The sequence below is a fragment of the Lynx rufus genome, unplaced genomic scaffold, assembly GCF_022079265.1.
Source record: "Lynx rufus isolate CCGP_SWC_20201006 ecotype Redwood Valley unplaced genomic scaffold, mLynRuf1.p SCAF_4, whole genome shotgun sequence".
Lineage (NCBI taxonomy): Eukaryota > Metazoa > Chordata > Mammalia > Carnivora > Felidae > Lynx > Lynx rufus.
In genome coordinates, this window is record NW_025814856.1 from 91,610,001 (window position 1) to 91,631,899 (window position 21,899).

General features: G+C 39.3%; 1 pseudogene; it reads left to right on the forward strand.

Annotated features, from left to right (window-relative positions):
• Window positions 1-20,024, forward strand: part of LOC124523413 (elongation factor 1-alpha 1-like) — a 24,657-nt pseudogene extending 4,633 nt beyond the window's left edge.
• Window positions 20,025-21,899: the final 1,875 nt, after the last annotated feature.

The window sequence follows — 21,899 nt, forward strand, 5'->3', positions numbered from 1 at the left end:
CATCACTGTTCACAGAGGTAGAACAAATAATCCTAAAATTTGTATGGAACCAGAAAAGACCCCGAATAGCCAAAGCAATCTTAAAAAAGAAAACCAAAGCAGGAGGCATCACAATCCCAGACTTCAAGCTATACTACAAAGCTGTAATCATCAAGACAGTATGGTACTGGCACAAGAACAGACACTCAGATCAATGGAACAGAATGGAGAACCCAGAAATGGACCCACAAACTAATCTTCGACAAAGCAGGAAAGAATATCCAATGGAATCAAGACAGTCTCTTCAGCAAGTGGTGCTGGGAAAACTGGATTGTGACATGCAGAAGAATGAACCTGGACCACTTTCTTACACCATACACAAAAATAAACACAAAATGGATGAAAGACCTCAACGTAAGACAGGAAGCCATCAAAATCCTCAAGGAGAAAGCAGGCAAAAACCACTTTGATCTTGCCCACAGCAACTTCTTACTCAACACGTCTCCGGAGGCAAGGGAAACAAAAGCAAAAATTAACTACTGGGACCTCATCAAAATAAAAAGCTCCTGCACAGCGAAGGAAACAATCAACAAAACTAAAAGACAACCGACAGAATGGGAGAAGATATTTGCAAATGACATATCAGATAAAGGGTGGGTATCCAAAATCTATAAAGAACTTACCAAACTCAACACCCAAAAAACAAATAATCCAGTGAAGAAATGGGCAAAAGACATGAACTTTTCCAAAGAAGACATCCAGATGGCCAACTGACACATGAAAAAATGCTCAACATCACTCATCATCAGGAAAATACAAATCAAAACCACAATGAGATACCACCTGACACTTGTCAGAATGGCTACCATTAACAACTCAGGCAACAACAGATGTTGGTGAGGATGCGGAGAAAGAGGACCTCTTTTGCATTGTTGGTGGCAATGCAAGCTGGTGCAGCCACTCTGGAAAACAGTATGGGGGTTCCTCAAAAAGCTAAAAACATAACTACCCTACAACCCAGCAGTTGCACTACTAGGCATTTATCCACAGAATACAGGTGTGCTGTTTCAAAGGGACATACGCACCCCCATGTTTATAGCAGCACTATCAACAACAGCCAAAGTATGGAAAGAGCCCAAATGCCCATCGATGGATGAATGGATAAAGAAGATGTGGTGTGTATATACATATACAATGGAGTATTACTCGGCAACCAAAAGAATAAAATCTTGCCATTTGCAACTACGTGGATGGAAACAGAGGGTATTATGCTAAGTGAAGTTAGTCAGAGAAAGACAAAAATCATATGACTTCACTCCTGTGAGGACTTTAAGAGACAAAACAGATGAACATAAGGGAAGAGAAACAAAAATAATATAAAAACAGGGAGGGGGACAAAACAGAAGAGACTCATAAATATGGAGAACACTGAGGGTTACCGGAGCAATTGTGGGAGGGGGGTGGACTAAATGGGTAAGGGGCAGTAAGGAATGTACTCCTGAAGTCATTGTTGCACTATATGCTAACTAATTTGGATGTAAATTTTAAAAAAATAAAAAATTAAATTAAAAAAAAAGTACATCACTGTTAAGTTGACCAATTTAAGATGTAAAATACTTGGTGAGACTATGTGTTTCAAAGCTCTTGACCAATGATACCGAAAATTTCTACAAAGTCTTTAACAGATGATACTCTCATTTGTAGATTATGAGAGTGCCTCATTTTACCACACTTCTTTTGCAGAATTTTACCAGCTGGTCTCAGAACATATTTTATTCCCTACTCCACCCCTCCAAGAGATACATATTCCCAAGGAAAAACACTTTATTTAGATCTGGGGAGATGCTTTCAGATGCATAGATCTGTGGAACACAGACATCTCCAAAATGTTGAGCCTTTCTAAGAATAGATGTCTATTCAGGAATAACTCTTCTTATAAACATCCCTGTGGAGCATGATCATTTTCAAATTAGTAAACAAGGTCTCAGAACTTGAAATAAGGACCACAGGCCAGGGACTAAACTAAGGAGGATTGAGAAGAAAAGCAAATGTCACCCATGCCTGCTTCATGTCAGTAACCTGTGAGTCTTCTCCTACAGAAAAAAATCCTAGACTGTCAGAGATGTAATTTATTACTAAAATTGAGTCCTATTTATTCTAAATCATCCCACAAGCCAAGGCAGAATTAGAGAAGGTTAAGACTTTCTAACTCCCCAAAACTTTGTCTTGAGGAATATTAAGTATCTCAGGCTAAATGTCTAAACTCAATTGACTTGGATGACTACATGAAATTATATAACTAGTCATCAGCTGGTTTGACATGTCTATGTCAAACAAAAGTAGCACAGGCCCGATTCACCAAGCCTTCTTGTTGACTATTTGTAGACAAGGCTTAGTTTCTAGAAACTATCAAGCCTCATCACTCTGCCCAGTATGACCAGACTGGACACAGAAAATTTCACATTCAGTCCAAAGTATCCAATAAGAAGCAGAGACATAACCCCTATTTCTCTAAAAATATATAACTAGAAGAAATGAAGTCTTAAGACGCTGAGCTTGGAAGAGCCTTTATAGATTATCTAAACCAATCTTTTTCTTCTAACGAATGAGAAGATTGAATCCAAGAGAAAACAAGTCACCCAAGGTCACAGAGCTAACTACCAGTAAGAAAAGTCCTGTACCTGGGTCGCTTGACTCCCTGGTCAATGCTCATCTCACCCAAGTGTGGTATATACACATCCAATTGAACATTAGCTCTCTAGCATTTCATTTCCCCCAAAAAAATGCCATAAAAATAAAACTTTTCTTCTGAATAATTAAAGTAGACTGTATGATTTTTAAGCCGTTGTAAATTAAGGCCGATTCTGTAAACAATATTTAAGAAACATTAAGCCTCTATCACTAAAAAATTTTCATAAATTAAAAACACTCAAAATCCTCAACATTCTTAAAATATACATGTTAAATATATTAATATATTAACCCACTGAAAAATTTTTCAATTGGAAATTTTTGTCAAATAGTGTAGGAATAAAGGTGTGCGATTCTGGCAGGCCAGCCTAGGAAAGAGAAAAAAGCAGCAGCTGGTACAAAGGAAAACCTTAAACAAACATATTTGCCTGTTGTATTTGCTTAAATAAACCAGTCTACCAAAACATAAAATCAAGACCTACGCATATATCTGCTTCCATATGCTCTTTGTATTTCATCAGTACAGTCACTGAGAAAGTACTAAGAAAAAGATGCCTTTCTAGAGTCGCTGAACATGAGAAAGTAAGGGAAGAAGTTTATTTCATGAATGCATGAGAATATCAGATCTCACTGAGCCACGGTTATCAATTAGGTACACTGTGGACCTAAAACAAGAATCCATCATAACAAATTGTCTGCTTTAATATACTGAGTATCTGAACTATTTCCAGGCTTAATCTGTGGAAAGCTTATTGAGGATGTATTTGCTGCTATTTTACACTAGAGAAGAATTCACTTTCTTATTCAGAGGGTTGTTTTTTATGTTTAAAGTTGAACTATATGAAAAAAAATATTTAACTATTTAAACCAAGAATACCCAAAATTAAAAAAAAAAAAAATCATGGCTCTCCCCAAGAGATTCATTCAGTGCTATTTCAGAGCACTGCCAAAGGTTAGGTTTCTAAACCAAAAAGTAATAATTCAAAAAATGTCCAGGTAAGTGTTTTATTTAGCACTAATTTTCACAACAGATGTTTTCTTCATTTTAGAGCAGTGTATTCTGCCTTCTAAGGGAGTAATAAGCCCACGAAAAAATATTTGCTATTGCGCAATTAAATTTACATCTCTCCCTTGTTGCGCTAATACAGAACTGAGAGCTAATGAGTCCATGTGCTGACAACTACAATCATTAGTTACATTCTGTAGTTTAACAAATCCCAAATAAAAGTCATTACAGTCACAAACTGCTTTAGGAGGATACATCTTAATGGGCTATTAGTTGGGTATTCCAACTAAAACCTGCTTCTGGGAAAGCAACTCTGTACAGAGAACGGGATGGGCAAACAATTGTTGGAAACTGCTCCTTGGGTCATCCACCCAGATATGCAAATAGGAGCCAATTTCTATAATGCTTTTTAATGCAACAACAAAACTTTTCTTCATAAACAACTGAATTTCTCTCTATAACAAGGCTGATATATTATGGGGTCAGATGTTGGCCTCTATTTAGGCTGTATTTCCATCTTTATAACACCAGGGAGGTGATACCTACACTTAATGTGGCCATTTTCCTGGAGAAGGCACTCTGATTTACCCCTTCTTATTCCCAAGGTAGAGAGAGTCTGTATCTACTGGCTTACTTTTTCTACTACTTTAAACATGAAAGTAACTGAGAAGTCTAAGAGAAGTCTAACCTCGTGTTCACATAAAGTATAAAGAAATCACCTCTCTAACTCATTTTATATTTCTTTTCAAAAAGGCAGTTCATTGAAGTTCCAATTCACCAAGTGCTCATTTTACATCAAGAAATCCACCTCCTGGCCCAAATTCTCTAAAGCAACACCTAATGTCCCCCAAATGACTAAATTAACTGTGCCTAAATGCCACCCAGTAGAAAAATTTTAAATATTAGAATAAATCTTCAGAAATGAGCCTATGAGTAAGTAAAGGTATCCTGTCCCCTCCTCAAATCCATACACTTAAATCCTAATCCACAGTACCTCAGAATGTGCCCTGATTTGGGGACAGACTCTCTACAGAAGTAATCAAATTAAAATGAGATCACTAGAGTGGGTCCAATTCCAATATGACAGCTATCCTTAAAAAAGAAGCAAAACTGTACACAAAGGCAAAGAGGGAAGATGGATATGAAGAGACAGAGGGAGAAGTTGGCCATCTACAAGCCAAAGAGAGGCCTGAAACAGATCCTCCCCCAAAAGGAACCCATCCTGTGGACACCTTATTTTGGACTTCCAGCCTCCAGAACTGTGAAACAATAAATACCTGTTATTTAAGCCACCCAGTGTGTGGCACTTTGTTATTGGAGCCCCAGAAAACTAATGCAAAAAGACATACCCAAGCTAGAAAGGAAAAAGAACAGTTATGTGGTGTAAATAAAATGGCTGAGCTTGGTTTCTAAAAGTCTCAAATTAAACAGGGTAGAAAATTACAGGTGTGCCTCATCTCAAGCAATTCTTAAACAAGGCATTACAAAAAATAAATAAAACCAGGGCCACTAATTATAGAACAAAATCTTGCATTTGTAAGGAGATTTGGCATTAGTGTGACCAAGTATTTGTACTCCCCCCTTGAGCTGCTCCCATTTTTCTCTTCTCCCCTCATTAGCAATGCTCTTCCAAAGCACTGTCTGTTCTCACTGTGCCTGCCTTCTTTTTTTTTCCTTATTCTTTCATGAACCCACTCCCGTCACATTTTGCCTATACCTCTTGATCAAAATTGCTCTTGTCAAAATCACTGATGACCTCCACCTCACAAAACTAAAACATCAGTGCTCAGCTTCCCTCTCACTCAGTCTAACAACAGAGTATGATTCAGTGCCTGTCTTCTCCCTCACTTGCTTCATCTAGCCTCGGGGACCCCATTCTCCTCCACTGGCTCTACCACCCCTGACACATCCCAGCACTTGGTCCTGGACCCCTTTTTTCTCTGGCTAAAGGCACTCCCTGGGAAATCTTAGTAAAGCCTATGGTCCCTTTAAAAATATTTTTAAAATATACATATAAATATATATATATATTATATATATATATATAAAATAAATATATTTTTTCAAAGAGAGTGCACATGAGCAGGGAAAGGGGCAGAGGGAGAGAGACAGGGAGAGAGAGAATCTTAAGCAGACTCCACACTCAGTGCAGAGCCCAATGTTGGGGCTCAATCCCATGAACCCGGGATTACGGCCTGAGCTGAAATCAAGAGTCAGACACTCAACTGACTGAGCCACCAAGGTGCCCCCTTAAAAATATTTTTTATATTCAAAATATACACAGAATCCAATTGCTTCTTACCATTCCACCCCTAAAACTTTCATCTAAACTGCCATAATGCCTCATCTAGATTATTGTAATAACCTAATTCATCTGTTTTCACCCATGTCCCAGCATCTATTTCCACACAGCAGCTGGATTGATGTTTTTACATATAAATCTTATTATATCTGTATTCAACACCCTCCAGGGCTCTCTCACCTCATTCAGAATGAAAGTCAAAGTCTTTAACATCCCCTAAAAAGCATCATGTGATCTGTGTTCACGCCTCCTGTCACATGCCCTTCATTCATTCTACTCCAGCCACAGTGGGTCACTCTTCTGTGAACATGTCAAGTGTATGACCATCTCAAGGTCTTTGTACTTGTTCTTCCTTGTGCCTGAAGCCTTCTCCCCAGATGTCTGCATAGCTTGATCTCTTTCTTCATTCAGGCACTACTCAAATGCCATAGCATCAAAAGACCTTTCCTGACCTCTTAGATACCAGACACCTCCTACGTCCCTTCATCTCCTTTACTTTTCCTTTCAGACTTAACACCAACTGTCGCATGTTTGTGTGATGTCTATACTCTACCATTCTATAAATTCCATAAGAGCAGTAAGTCTCTTTTTGCCCAAATCAACATCATATGGCTTGCCCTAAAGCCGGTGTTAAATAAATGACACTTTGAGAAGTAAACTTTAGATAAGTCATCACAACCATCCATGGATGTACACTGGATATGTTACCTAGACCCTGTCCTCTGAGATTTCTAAAATGGAAATAATTCACTGGTCTGTGATTCTAATCCACAGCCAGGTTGAGAACCACTTCATTAAATTGTAAGCTCCTTCAAGAAAAGATTTTTTTTTTCATCTTTCGACCTCCAGCACAGCAGTTGAGAAAGTGAATAATAATGTCGATTAAATAAATGAATCCATGAGAAATGGTCATTTAGTCTTTGTATAGTTAACTAGTTTAACAAGTCTTTTCCATTGCCGTACATCATTAAAGGTTATGGCTCTTCCTTAATATGAAGAAAAATCTTCCTCACCATAACATCCACTCATTGGTCCCAGGTCAGCTGTCTGAAATATACTTGAAGTCCATTCTTCACAGGTAGCTCTTCAAAGATTTAAAAGCAATAGTAAGGGGCCCTTTTAATGGGCTTCTTCTCTAGTCAGGACAAATCAAAGCAAATGTAGGAAGTATTAGGCCCTAGATTCATTCCATCTGAGCAGGAGTATCTCAACCACATTATCCTGAATGATATTTAGAGATAAGTTATACCAGAGAGAGAGGAAATGGTTTTTCAGATGTGGCCACCGGCTTAAGCACGTTAGGATAGAAGTGCATGAGAATTCCTGAAAATTGGAATTGTGGTTAGACAGGAGGGTAAGACAGAGGGTTGAAACAGGAGAAAGTTAAGAGCACAAAGAGAGAGCTAAGAAAGATCTCCTGAGACCACGTGATAAAGGACTTCGTAGACCAAATTAAAATGATCTTTTTAATGACTTAGTGATATGGAGTTTACAGACAAGAAGGAAAAGGATCAATAACATCAAGTTGCTATTAACCAATCAGAAGTGGAAGCAAGAAGAAAAACTAGTTTCAAGTACAAGAAAAATAATTAATTTGGTTCAGAATGTATTTAATTTTGAGGCATCCAGGATGTCCCACTAGTGGTATCTGTTAAGGAGTTGTAAATGTGCTTTTGGAATCCAGTGGAGAATTGGGCATTTAGAAGTTGGATTTAAGATTGATTTAAACAAAGGTTTAGGTAAGACAAGCAGTCAGATGAAAAATTTCAACAATGGTTCACCACAGTGAGACAGCAGGTGATATTCATCATTTGCTTGTTAAAAAGTGTTCTTATTATACTCAAATCATGTACTCAAATGTATACTCAAATTGTGTGTAATAAGTAGGTATTACTTTTATTTACATAAAAATAAGAATAAAAGAAAATATGGCTAAGACTCAGAAAGTACATATATAATACAAAGAGAAGGCAACCAAAAGCACAACCCTGGGAAAACCACCACTTTCCAAGAAAAATAAGAAAAGAGGAGCTATCTAAAGAAGGAAAGATATTAATACTGGGTAATACAAGATTTCAGTGTCTTAGAAAGCAAAGTCAGCAGGCTGGAAACAGGGTTAATGCTGCAGAGAAATGGAGTATGATGAAGAATAAAGAAACCACTAATAATTAGGCGATGATTACTGACCACAAAAAGAGATTTAGGAAAATGATTGGGATAAAAGCCAGACTACACTGTGTGGGAAAAAAAGGTAGAAAACTGAAGAAATAAAGGTGAAGAGTCTGGTTTTGAAAGGAAGGACAGAAAAAAGGGGCAGAAAAGAAGGGTGGGTTTAAGTAATGGTCTTCCTGTATCCATGTCCAAGCAGAGAGGGCAGAACTCACTGCTATCAAGACAAATGAGTCACATCATTCTCCCTGTCCTGGAAAAAGTCATCAGCTACTGTTACAGAAGAAATAAACCCAAATAAGACAGATCAGCCAGTCTCACAATTATAGTTCCCATTAGTACCTTTAGCTTCTTTGGAGAAGAAATAAAAGAAAAAGAAAAAGAGAAAAAAGAAGAAAAAAGAAAAGGGAAGGGAAGGGAAGGGAGAGAGCAGGGAGGGTGGGTGAGAAAAAGAGAGAGAGAAAGAGACAGAAAGAAAGAGTCCCCAAAGTTTATGGAACCACTACTAATCTAAAAGCATTCTTACTTTGTTCTAAATGTTCGGTTCTAGCCAACCGAATTCCTGTCACCGCCCACCAAAAAAAGAAAAATGCAATTAAACCTAGCTATCTTGCTGGATTTTTATTTTGAAATATAATCTCAACTATTATATGAAACTAATGAATATATTTAATTGTCCTTCCAAATGAATACAAACATTACTCTCATCTAGAGAGTACACAAATGCTCATCACCACGATGAACTAAAAAAAAGTTCTCATTTTAGCTTCTGAATGCTTGGTGGGAGGTTTGCCTTCGTCCCTTGCACTCTGACAAACATTAATTGGTAATGAAATGATCTATAGGCAGACAGGCAGGCAAGTGGAAGTAATCCCAACAAGCATATCTAACTAACTGAATGATTAGCTTTTCAAAAATCAAGACGTATCTGAAATAGCACTAAATACTCGGTAAAACAGAAAAATAAATTACCTCCCAGAATATCTCAGAACGTCAACATTCCTTTAGTGCTTACATTTACATTTTGGGCTGCTAGTGGCGAACTTTATAAACAACCCATTTGAAATGCTCGCTAATGAGTTCTTGATATTCATAGATTACATTATCATATTGGAGGTTAAGAGTATCAAGTACCATGATTAGAACTATAGTATGTTAAAAATAGATACGCATATGTGGTATAGCCATACAATGGAATGCTACTCAGCAATAAAAAGGAACTATTGAATACACCACAACGTGAATCAATCTCAAAATCATTATGCTAAGTGAAAACAGCCAGTGCAAAAAAAAAAAAAAAAAAACCAGAGAGAGACAGTGAATGCCATTGAATTCTATTTATATGAAATTCTAGAAAATGCAAGTGGATCTATAGTGACAGAAAGCAGATCAGTGGCTGCCTAAGGACAGGGTGGGGGGAGGAGTAGATTATGAGGGGAAGCAAGAAACCTTTGGGGGTATTTGAAATGGCTATCTTGATTTTGGCATTCGTTTCTTAAGTGTATACATACATAAAAACTGGCCAAATTATACACTGCATATTTATGTTGTTCAATGTACTTCAATTAATCTTCAATAAAGTTTAAAAAAGATTGAGGCAATTGTTAGCCTTCCGCTAAAATATCTGAATAACACTTTAGAGCAGTATTATTTACATATGTGCTTTTAAATGGGCTAATACGTCTCAAACACTTAGAACAATGCCTGGCCCACATAACTCTGATGTAAGTGTTTAAGGAAAAAGGGAATACAGAACAAAAACACTGAAAGAGTTGTGGTAAAATGATAGAACTATCGCCCATTGATTTCCATTCGGGATTGTCTTTGGTATATAGTGGTTTTTTTCAACAACAGCGTTCAGCCTTTTATGTTTGAAGTTTTACAGGCTCTGGTTTAAGATGTCATCAGACCCACACCCCTCGCCCTGGCTTAACTCTTCGGCATCCTCTATTCCCAGAACTGCACAGGGCAAGACAGAGACAGAACATGCACTACGTCCAGGGCCCGTCAGGTGTGCTTACTGGGGAAGAACCACGAACAGCTGTCCTCCTTTTTTCTGTCTAAAAAAATTCTTCCAAAAAAAAATTTTCCTACACAAGAATCTAGTTTAGACAGGATGAGCTCCCCCTCAGTTGATCGGCCCAGCAGGACACAGTTTGCCAGACAACACAATTTGCACTAAGGACTCTACACAGACACCTCGTCCTCGAGACAAGGAGACCAGTGGCCATGGCCACCTACACACCTGTCTGTGGCTGAAACACAGCCGTACAGAGAGCTCATTTTGTTAAAACATGTGCAACACCAAGATCTACCTTGGAGCAGAGGATAGATTTCTAAAACACATGAGAAAGGGATTACTACCCTGAGAAAAAGGAATCTAAAAATGATGGACTAAAGGAGGAAAACATTATAAATAGTTGCTCGGTACACTTGGTAAGATTCCATGTATATCCTGACAGAAGCAGTTGTAAGGAACTAGAGGTACAAACCAGCTCAGGGTAGGCAGAGTGGAAGGCAGTGAATTTCAGTGGAAAGTGAGATCTCTGAGGACACACACATCCCAGGCTTAGGACTCACTACCTCTGACATCTTTCTCAAGGTATGAATTGCCTTTGAGCTTCAGTTTCCTCAACTCTAAAAGCAAAGGTATGGATAGCTGTGAGGATTACTGTTAATATAAGTAAAGTGCTTCGTACATTTCACTATTCAATAAATGGTACCGGTTATCTAGAAAATCTGGGACACCTGGGTGGCTCAGTCGGTTGAGTGTCTGACTTCAGCTGAGGTCATGATCTCATCGTCTTTGGGTTTGGGCCCTGCATCAGGCTCTGTGCTGACAGCTCAGAGCCTGGAGCCTGCTTCAGATTCTGTGTCTCCCTCTCTGTCTCTCTCTCTGCCTCTACCCTGCTCACACTCTGTCTCTTCCTCTCTCAAAAATAAACAAACATTTAAAAAAAAATTTTTTTTAGAAAGAAAATCAAAGATAATCAACAAAATACTAGAATTAACAAGACCACTCTACAACAAGATACACAATTTCCAAAAACCAATGGCTTTTCAGCCTATCAGGGGAAAATCAATTAAAAAATAAAATGGTAGGGGTGCCTGGGTGGCTCAGTCGGTTAAGAGTCTGACTTTGGCTCAGGTCATGATCTCCCAGTTTGTCAGATCAAGCCCCGCATCGGGCTCCATGCAGACAATGCAGACCTTGCTTGAAAGTCTCTCTCTCCCCCTCTCTCTGTCTTTCCCTGCTCGTGCTCTCTCTCTCAAAATAAATAAATAAACAAACAAACAAAAAGATAAAATGGTAGGGGAAAGCTGCCATAAAAAAATAGTAACAAAAAACTTACAAAGTCAGTGCTCATGAAACGTACAGAATACTCCAAGCGCCAAAGGAAACTAGGTCTTCAAATGCGAAGATTACACTACAAAGATGACAGTTTTTCCAAATAAGTTAAAAGATTTAACAGAATCCAAGAGAAAATTCCAGTGAGTTTTTTTTTAACTTTTCAAAATTATTCTGAAGTTGAACTTGAAGAGTAGTGAGAACAGCAGAAAAATATTTGAAAGAAAAGCAACAAGTATATTATAAAATCATATTACAAAATTCTGTGTGCAATCTTGGTAAAAATAAATAAATAAATAAACAGCATACAAAGTAGCCCAAAAGAAATCAAATACTTTTGAGGATATGTATGTCACTTTTTATACATAATAGATTAAAAAGAATGTATATACCCACACAATAGATGGTACAGAAAACAAATCAATGGAGAAAGGATGAATTACAGGTTGTTCAAAACACTATTTAGGAAACCTGGTTATTCAAAAATAAAGTTAGATGCTTACCTTACATTAAGCACTGAATAAAAATTCTAGAGAAGTCAAAATGAGGGAATAAGTTCACAGCATAGAGTTAAATGAAAAAAAAAAAGATTACCAAACTGTATGTGCAGAATATTTCAATTTTGTAAACATACATGTATATTTACCATGAAATATATGCAAAGACATATGAAATATGTGATAGAGACAGGGTTTCCTGATGGTTACAAATGTCAGCAATGGGGCAGCAGCTGGGGCTCACAGGTAGTAATTCTACCAAGCTGGAAGTATTAGGACCAATCTCATTAGAGTCTGGAGGATGAATTCATCAATTAGTAAATGAAATGCCCTAAAATTGTTCCTATTGTTCTTTTTATTAATTTTTCCTACTACAAATGCTAAAATGTTAAAAGTAGTGTGCTTATTTGGTAAAATTATGAGTATTTTTATCGCCTCATTTTTCTAGAATGCACACGTACTGCATTTAATTTTCAAAAGGTCAAATGTAAAAAAAAGGCATCGTAAAAAAAATAGAGCAAATAGTGTTAATATTTACCTGCTCTTTAGATACGGAAGCACTTCCCCAGCATACCAAGCTCAGATATGTTTAAGCATCAACTGTTATTTAGTTCAAGTTATTTCCTAGTATGCATTGATATGCCCAAGAATTACCAAATAGAAGTCGGCATCAGACTTAAATTTCAAATGGCCAATTTTTTCCACTCTCCATTTTAGGATGTTACATTAAACACCAAAGGGCAATTGTTTTATGTTTACACGGTAGCAATCTTAGAATAAAGTGTTAAATATGACAGCTTAAGAAGGAATGTGTCCTAGAACTAAAGCGCCGAGGATAAAGATTTCTCTTCTTACTTGTTACAAGAGGAATGTATGTAACCTTGAACAGTCATTGAACTGCCCCTTAAAGCCACCATAGGAATATAGGCACACAGTAGGGAACCAGAACTCATCATTCCCACACATGTGACCTAGGCCATCAGCCTGCCCAAAAGAGGAAACCTGCAACTTCCAAAGTTCAAAGAAGCAGTTCATGACGCTACTGATATAAAACACCTTCTCAGATGAACTAAAATCTGCACCCTTTTGTCTACTACCCACCAATCCTAATACCATCCTCTAAAAGAGCATTATATAAATGCTTCTAATACGTGACGGCACATAATGCATTTGAAGCTATCATGATTCCCTCAAGTTTTCTCCGAGCTACCCAGCCTCAATTCCTTTGGTCAGTCATCAAGTATTTGGACATACCTTCTAAATACTTCATTTCCTAACTGGCATGTCAAGTCAACATCGCCATATGTCAATATCCCTCTTCAAATATTACTCCTAAATTGAATCACTAACCTAAGTTAAACGTCTACCTTCTGTGAGCCAAGTACTCTGCTCTTATTAATAGAGCCTAACACACACACCATCAGTGCTTTTAGCAGCCACGTGACATCTGTGGCTTCAAAAGTACTTTTAAGCAAGACTTCTTCATCCTTTTTCAGCAAGACTTCCTCATCCTATGCTTAAACAACTAAATTTCAGAACCCAAAAGGACAGTCTATACTTAGAACAATTATGTTTGCCCATTATTCTAGCCTTTCAAATCATCTTGAATCCCAATTCTGCTTTCCAAGTCATTAGGCATCTTTCCCAGATTTCTGACTTTACAAAATTTGGCTAAGCCTTCCCAAAACCAAAACATCGATTAAATAGTAAAACAACAACAACTCAAAGATTAGATACTAAGACCAAAGGTACACTAGGCCCCCAGCCATGGTTTTGCTTTTGGTGGTTTCAGTTACCCATAAGCAACCAAACCCAAGGCAGACGAACCACCCCCTCCTGATGTATAACCAGAAGGTCAATAATAGCCTAATGCAACATTGTCATTCACCTCACTTCACCTGATCACGCAGGCCTTTTATCATCTCACATTATCACAAGAAGGGTGAGTACAGTACAGTGAGATATAGAGAGATCACATTCATGTAACTTTTACCACAGTATACTGTTGTAATTGTCCTATTTTATTATTATTGTTAATCTCTTACACAAAATGTATAGCACTTTGTCACAGGAATGTATGTACAAGAAAAAACACAGTATATATAGGGTGCAGTACTGTCCAGGGTTTCAGGCATCCACTGGGGGTCTTGGAATATATCCCCTGTGCATGACGTGGGGACTATAGTACTACACTGAACACCTCCCTCCAGATTGGCATCAATTCCTTAAATTAATAACCTTAGGGTACATCTGGGTTCAAATAGCCAACAATCTGCCTAGTGATACGATCATTCAGCATATCCTTCTGCTTCTTGCCCACAAGGATATGATGTTTCAAACGCCTTACTAAACGTCAAGCAACACCACGTGGGTATCATCCTCCAGGTTTCCTGGTGGTCAGCTACCCCTTCAATCCTCAGCCAGCTTCTGTGCTATCACCGTACCGGCTGTGCCTTCTCAGTTTCCTTCTCAATTGCTTCTGGCTCAGCTTGCTTTTTACATGCCGGCGTTTCCCGGAGCCCTCTCCTCAGCACACTGCTCTTGCTGCCTGCTAAGAGCCCAGGTGACCTCATCAACGCCAGTGGCCTCAAGTACCTCTTATGTGCTTGTGGCTTACACGCTGTCTCTCTGTTGCACTCACAGACATCCAGCTGTCTCTGGGAGAGCGCTATTTGGAAGTCCCTTGGGCACTTTAAACTCACGATGCCAATAATGAACTCATCCTCTTTCTTTCAGCCACCTGGCCTCCTCCTCCTAAATGTTCAGTCTCAATGAAAGGCTAAGCATCTACCCAGCAGCCCAAGGCTAAAGCCCTAGCAGTCCCTGGAGGCTGCGATGTATCACTGAGTACTACCACTACCCCGCTCTGTCAGCTGCCCAGCTCTGACTTCTTGCTCTCCCCGTGGGAGAGGCAGCTGTCCCCTACCTGATCTCCCTGCCTCCAATAAGATCCCTCCTTCATCATCCTCCTTTTACCAACAGAATAATCCTAACCTGATGTCAGTGGCTCCCCATAGCTTTCCTGCCTTCCCCACAACCTAGCCATCTCTTGCCACTGCTATCCACGTGCCTTCACTCTAGCCCTTGAAATGTTCATAGGAGTTAAGTCCTCTGTGCTGGTACACAACCTATTTTCTCTGACCGAGAAATGCTGGCCTCTGTGCATCCCAGAAAGCACTTCGGGAAATCTTTCAAAACTCAGCTCCAACAGGACTTTCTCTGAGGCCAGGGTTCCTTAATCTGATTCAGTTGCCCCTTCTCCTTGCTTCCGTGTAACCCTGTGCACAACTCCCTCACAGCATGTAACCCGTCTGTACTGTAATAATCATAGACTTAGGCATTAGTAGTTTCCCAGTGAAAGAAATACAGGATATGAACTCATTACATGCTAGATGAACAGATAAACATATGAATGGCCACTGAAAAAGAAAGAACACAGAATGAAGTAGGACGATCTTGAAATTTCAAAAACACAATCTTAGAACAAAAGGCTGTCATTCCAAGCCCAAGAATTCTTAGTCATTTTGCAGTTGCTTTAGTATTTTTGTCAGCCAAACACATGATAGACTTCATTTATTGGAGGAATTTAGTAAGGTACTATGTACCAAACAACAGTGTTTTTAAAAATTGAATATTTTCCTAGGGGCACCTAGATGGCTCAGTCAGTTAAGCATCTGATTCCCAGTTTCAGCTCAGGTCATGATCTCATGGTTTATGAGACCAAGCCCCACATGGGACTCAAGGCTGAGAGACTGGAGCCTGCTTGGGATATTCTCTCTCTCTCTCTCTCTCTCTCTCTCTCTCTCTCTCTCCCTCCCTCCCTCCCTCTCTCTCTCAAAATAAACTTTAAAAAAGTAAAAATTAAAATAAATAAGAATTAAATTTATTGCTATTTGATGTGTTAAGTAATTCTATATATTTTTAGACCATATATTTTTACAGTCTAAATAACTAATTGCTTTCTCTGGGTATTATATTATCTCAAGACATGTGGACAGGAAAAAAATCTAGAGAAATATATCTTCAGTGTATACTGAATAGTATCCTTACTACCATATATGTAAGAAAAACATTAAATGAAAATACCTAAACAGAAAATTCTCCAAAAAACTAAGTGATATGAAAAATATTGACTCTCAATAGTGATTAAAGAAATGTTAATTACATCAGTGAGACAGCATTTTCCACCATCAAGTTAGTAGCAATAAGTAACAATTTCCAGTGTTGCCCAGGATATAGTTCACATTCTTTGACCTAAGATTTCTGCTGCAAGTAATGTATCTTCAATAATAAGAAACTCAGACAATGTTTTATGTTATTATAACATTTGTACATTACAAACAATGAAAAACCTCAGCACCCCAAATTAAATATACTCATTCATTCAAGAAGCATTTATTAAGCATTTACTGTCTCAAGCCCTGTTTGAAACGCCAGGGATAAAGTAGCTTATTTTCAAAGAGAAAGAGAGAGGAAGGGAAGAAGCAACTGGCTTGTCTTGATGGAGCTTGCAACTTATTGGTGGGGGGGGGAGGTCATAAAAACAAAACAAAAAAATAATTAGAATATATATTATAATGGATGCTGAAAAGTGCTGTGGAGAAAAATGAAAGCACAAAATGAGAATAGAAAGGAGGAGGTGGCTATTTTTAACAGGAGTCCCGAGAAAGCCCTACTGAGAAGATGACAAGTGAGTAGAAACCTGAAGCACATGAGGGAGAAAAGCCAAATAGCTGAATGAAGGAAGTTGCAAGCAGAGCAAAGCAGAGGCCCTGAGAAAAGAGCTCACATAACACATTCTAGAAAGAGCAAGGAGACTGGAGAGGCTGAAGCAGAATTAAGAATGGAGAGAGTCCTATGAAACAGGCTTTCTCAAGCGTCATTAGAGGCTTAATGGGAAGTTGGACCACACTGGGTCCTATAAGCCACCAGCTTTGGTTCTGAATGAAGCCTTCAGAGAGCTATGAGTAGTAGAATAACACTTTTTTGGACTTCTGTTTTAATGTGATCTCTTAAGGGCTCTGTTGAGATTAAACTAAAGGAGATCTAGACGGGAAGTTATAATCCAGGCAAGAGACGATGGTGGTGTGGCCCAGAAGGTGAAAAGTTCTGACGCTAACTATATTGAAGCAGGACAACAGAGTTTGCTGACAGACTGGATATAGGAAGTAGGAAAAAAAGAAGTCTGTGGAGACTCTACAGTTTTAGGCCTGAGCCACTGGAAGGGAGGAGTTCTCATTAGAGGAAATGGGGAAAGAGTAGGTTTGGAGCAGTTTCAGGAGCTCAGGTTCAAATGTGTCAGGCTGGAGTTCAACTATCCAAGTGGAGACACCAAGGCTGTGCAAGCTGGGAATCCAGGGAAAGGTCCAGTGAGGAGAGATGTAAATCTGAGAGCTGTCCACGTGTAGATAGTATTTAAAGCTAAGAAACTAGATGATACCACCAAGAGTGTGAGGATGACCAAGAAAAAAAAAAAGATAGGAGGGCCAAGGATTAAGCCTGGAAAGCCCCAGTGTAAGGAAATCAGGGAGATGAGGCAGAACCAGTAATGACTGAAGAATCACAGTGTAGAGAGACGCCAAGACAGTGAGGTGTGCCTGAAGCCAAGTAAAAGTTTTAGTGGTGACACAGCAACCAAGTCCAGGGTTTCTGACAAGGCAGGGAAAGGTGAGGAACAACAGCTGGATTTAGCAAAGAAAAGATCATCGTTCACCTAGACAAGACCATATGCAGTGAAATGGTGAAGTAAATGACTTACAAGCAAACAAAGGTAGACATTCAAATGATGCAATATTTTGCAATATATTACATATCAAGATATTTATAACTATTATGGAAATATTTACAAAGAAGTGTTAGTGGCATTGGAAAATGGTTATAACAAGAGAGGAAAAGACACAAGACAAGCTCGCTTGTGGTTTTGAAAAGAAAAAGAAAAAAAGAAAGAAAATGTGCAAGTGGAAATGTGCTAAAACACTAATACGAGATATCCCCAAGTGGAAGAACTACAGCTGACTTTTTTTATACTTTATTTTCTAAAATTTTCATAACACACAACCTCAATAATTAGACAAATACCCCTAGGGCCGCCTGGGTGGCTCAATTGGTTAAGTGCCCAACTTCGGCTCAGATCATGATCTCGCACTTCCTGAGTTTGAACTCCACATCAGGCCCTGTGCTGACATCTCAAAGCTTGGAGCTTGCTTCAGATTTTGTGTGTGTGTGTGTGTGTGTGTGTGTGTGTGTGTGTGCGCGCGCGCGCGCACGCGCCCCTCCCCCACTCATGCTCTGTCCCTCAAAAATAAATAAAATGTTAAAAATTTAAACATGAAAAAAAAAGAATACCCCTATAAAATACTTTTGTAACTTAACAAATTTCTTATCCACCTCCTAGCCCTTTCATACTTCAGTCCATCCCTTCAGAAACACTGTTTTTAACTTCAACGTGCATAACTGCTACCTGGATTGCATTAAAATTTACAAAGCATTTTCAAATTCATTAGATTCTCCCAGTAACTCTAACGTAGATAAGGCAGGAGTTACTATATTCATTTTCAGACAAAGAAAGACTCAAAGAGAATGATTTGCACATGGTCACATAAAACAGTGACCGAGTACAAATTTGAATATTGATTGCCCACCTTTGATACTACATCTACTCTAACAAGAAGACACTTTGCAGTTAGAGCAAAGTGTACACAACACTTTCCTCCTCTTAAGTAGCAAACATTGGAAAACATTAACCAAAAAGGCTGACCATACTTTCTTTCTATTACCATGTTTATCTATTCCAATGTCTATTTCAGAGAGAAACACTCATTAATTCCCAAGTTTCCGTCTTCCCTCAGGCCTTAGGCTCCTAGAGAGGGATGACAAGGTCCTCTGCATCCTGTATTAGCAGCAGCATCCTGCCTAGTACCTGGTGTACAGAAGATAACAGAGAAATGCTTTCTGATACACTTCAGGCTAATGGGAGGAGCTCATGCCCCACTGGATGTGATTATTGCAGGAGTTTCTAAAATGCCCTGCAGAAACAGCAATCAGCTTGAGTTATGGCTGAAGGAGTTTTAACGATGAAACAGATCCCTGGGTTTAAGGCAGTAAACTGTACTCCTCCCCTTATAACTAGGACAGTTCAGGGTATAACATAACCCTGGAGAGCTGGCTGTAACAAAGATTGCCGGGCCACAACCTCAGGGCTTCTAATTTAGCAGGCTGTGTGCAAGGCCCAAGAACTTGCATTTCTTACAAGTTTCCAGGTAATGTTAACACTACTAGTCCTATGATCCCACTTTGAGAACCACTGACCTAGAGAAAAGACCTATAAAAGTGAAGATGTGAATAAGCAATAAATAGTATCCTGAACTCCAGAGCTATAAACTGAGTTGAGAATAGACTTCAATATATTCTGATCACTGGGTTTTTATTTCAGTGTCTTAAATCTGGTACAAATGAGAGAAGATGTCAATTAAGATTAAATGTACTATAAAGATCAATTTCTTTTTATAATTTAAAAAGTGGAAGCCACCCACACTACTTTACTTTCAAGGCAGTGATCAGTGCTGCCAGAAAAGAGGACCTACATCTTACTCATCTTTAAAACCCCTAAAGTGTCTTCAACGTAAAGATATTTAATCACTGTCTGTTGAAAAAGATGATGAAATCCTGCCCTCAATGAGCATATCATGTACTTGGGGGAGTGGGGGAGGATGTTCCGAGCCTCTGGTAAAGCATATGACCTTTGCATGACTTAGAAAATAATGTCTCTTCTGGACTATAAATTGGGAAAAGGTATTCCTTCCTGCAGATGGACGCCGACCTGTGCCAGGACAGCTGGCTGGCCACATGCACACAGGACAGATTCTAGCTCTTACTTGTCCCCCTAGCTGGGTGCCCTTCTTCAGGGCACAACTCACCCAACCGTACAGGATGGTCCTGTGCGTGCAAAACATTTGTACAACAGCATACACATGCCCGAGAGTAAACAATGGGCTGCGACTAGAATTCAGAGAAAAGATCCTTTGTCTTTAGCAGTTAAAGGGTTGAGGTGTTAAAGAAGGATACAGGAATTAATCCTGGCCGGGCGGCTTCCTTTGTCTGAGATGTTCTATCGCCACCAAGCACAACCTTCATCCAGCAAACCCCTACCCTTCCTTTAGGACTGGGCTTAAACGTCCTTTCCTCAGGAATCCCCTGACCCTGGACTAGGAGAGCTATACACCCGTCCTGCACACAACAAATCACACCACGATGGTAAACATGATTGTATGATGGGCTATGTTGTTTCGATTCTGCTCTCACAAGATTATAAAGCTCAGTGTGGGCAGGGCCATACGCATGGTGCGCCATTTCACCACCACCAGTAGCTGGTAGTTAAGTACACAATAAATATGGGTTTAATATTGAAATATTACAGGTAGCTTAGATTAAGAAATGCAAAAAGGGACAAGAAATATCCATGGTTTCTTCAATGGGGAGGAAAAGGCAACCCAAATTTGGCTGGTGTTTTCTGACAATAAAGAAGAAGATCCAAGGCACTTCTGAAGAATGCACTATGATAGGAAAATGTGCCACTCTATACTATGCTCTGCTATTTCCATCCCTTGTGCTAAAATATGACACTTCACAGAACTGTCAACTCTTAGTTTTACATTGTAAATATTGATGGTGTGAAGACTTGTTCGCATTTGCCTAAAACATGAGAAATGGTTCTCAGCGGAAGGACTTGAAATGGAAAATTCACCTCCACAAGCCTCGCAGAAAAGATTATCTCAACTGCTTGAAAACAGAGGCTGGGTCCTAACCCCTTTCCGGGCAGTGTGACTTTAGAATCTCTGACACCCTCCCCCACAGCTCATGACCTTCAGAGACCACCTGCTCAAAGTTTCTCAACTGTTGCCATCCAAATCTGAAACAGAAGATATGGCCATTTGCAATTCTCCTGATTTATGCAGACGTGGAAGACCCAATCTCTTACCTAATCTACAAACGCTGTATAATAAAGTTCTGCTCTATCACCCCTGCCTCACCTCTCAGTTGATACTCAAGCTATCCCCACCGTTCCAAAGGAGCCACTCTGGCATTGAGTACCAACAACCTGATGGTCAGATTCAATCTTCTATTTAATCCTCATCCTACTGGAGTTTCTTTGGGCAACTGACACCACAACCATCCCTTTCTTCTTCCAAGGCTTTTCTTACCTTCCTCACACTCTGTACAGTCCGTTTCCCTTACACTAACATTACTTACATGTCTCCTTTGTGGATGCCTTGATTTCTACCCTTTAATGTTAGTAAAACCCAAGTCTTACCTTTCATCCTCTTTGTTCCCACTCTCTGGATGAGCATCCAATCCAGCAGTTTCAACCATGTCTTTTGTTCAAGTTCAAGTGAACTTGAACAGACCCCTGAGCAACAAGGCCTGATACCCAACTGCCTAATGACCAACTCTACTTAAAGTCAACCTCTCCAGAACCAAGGTCCTCATCTTGTCTTCCTCACTTTCATTCTCAAGGAGGTTAGAGGCACCATCTTCTCCTCAAGCCAAGACCTTTCATTCCCTCACCCTCCACATCCGCTTACTGAAAATTCTACCTTCTCCCAGCACACCCGCTGTGCCATCTTCATGGCTGCTTCTTAGCTGAGGTCCATTATCCTTTACCTGGACTATTACAATTGCTCCTAGCAGGTCTTACCCCTTTCTATCTCCTAGCCCTCTAATATGGATTCCATATTGTTGCCAAAGTAGAGCATACTTTATTGCTCCTGATTTTTACATCCTTCTATTGCTCCCCAACACCCACCAAATGAAGACCAGCTTATTAGCATGACATGGAGTACCCTATGATCAAGCTTCTTCTGCTTGCCTTGCAGACTCATCTCTCACTAAACTCTCCAGAGCATGCTG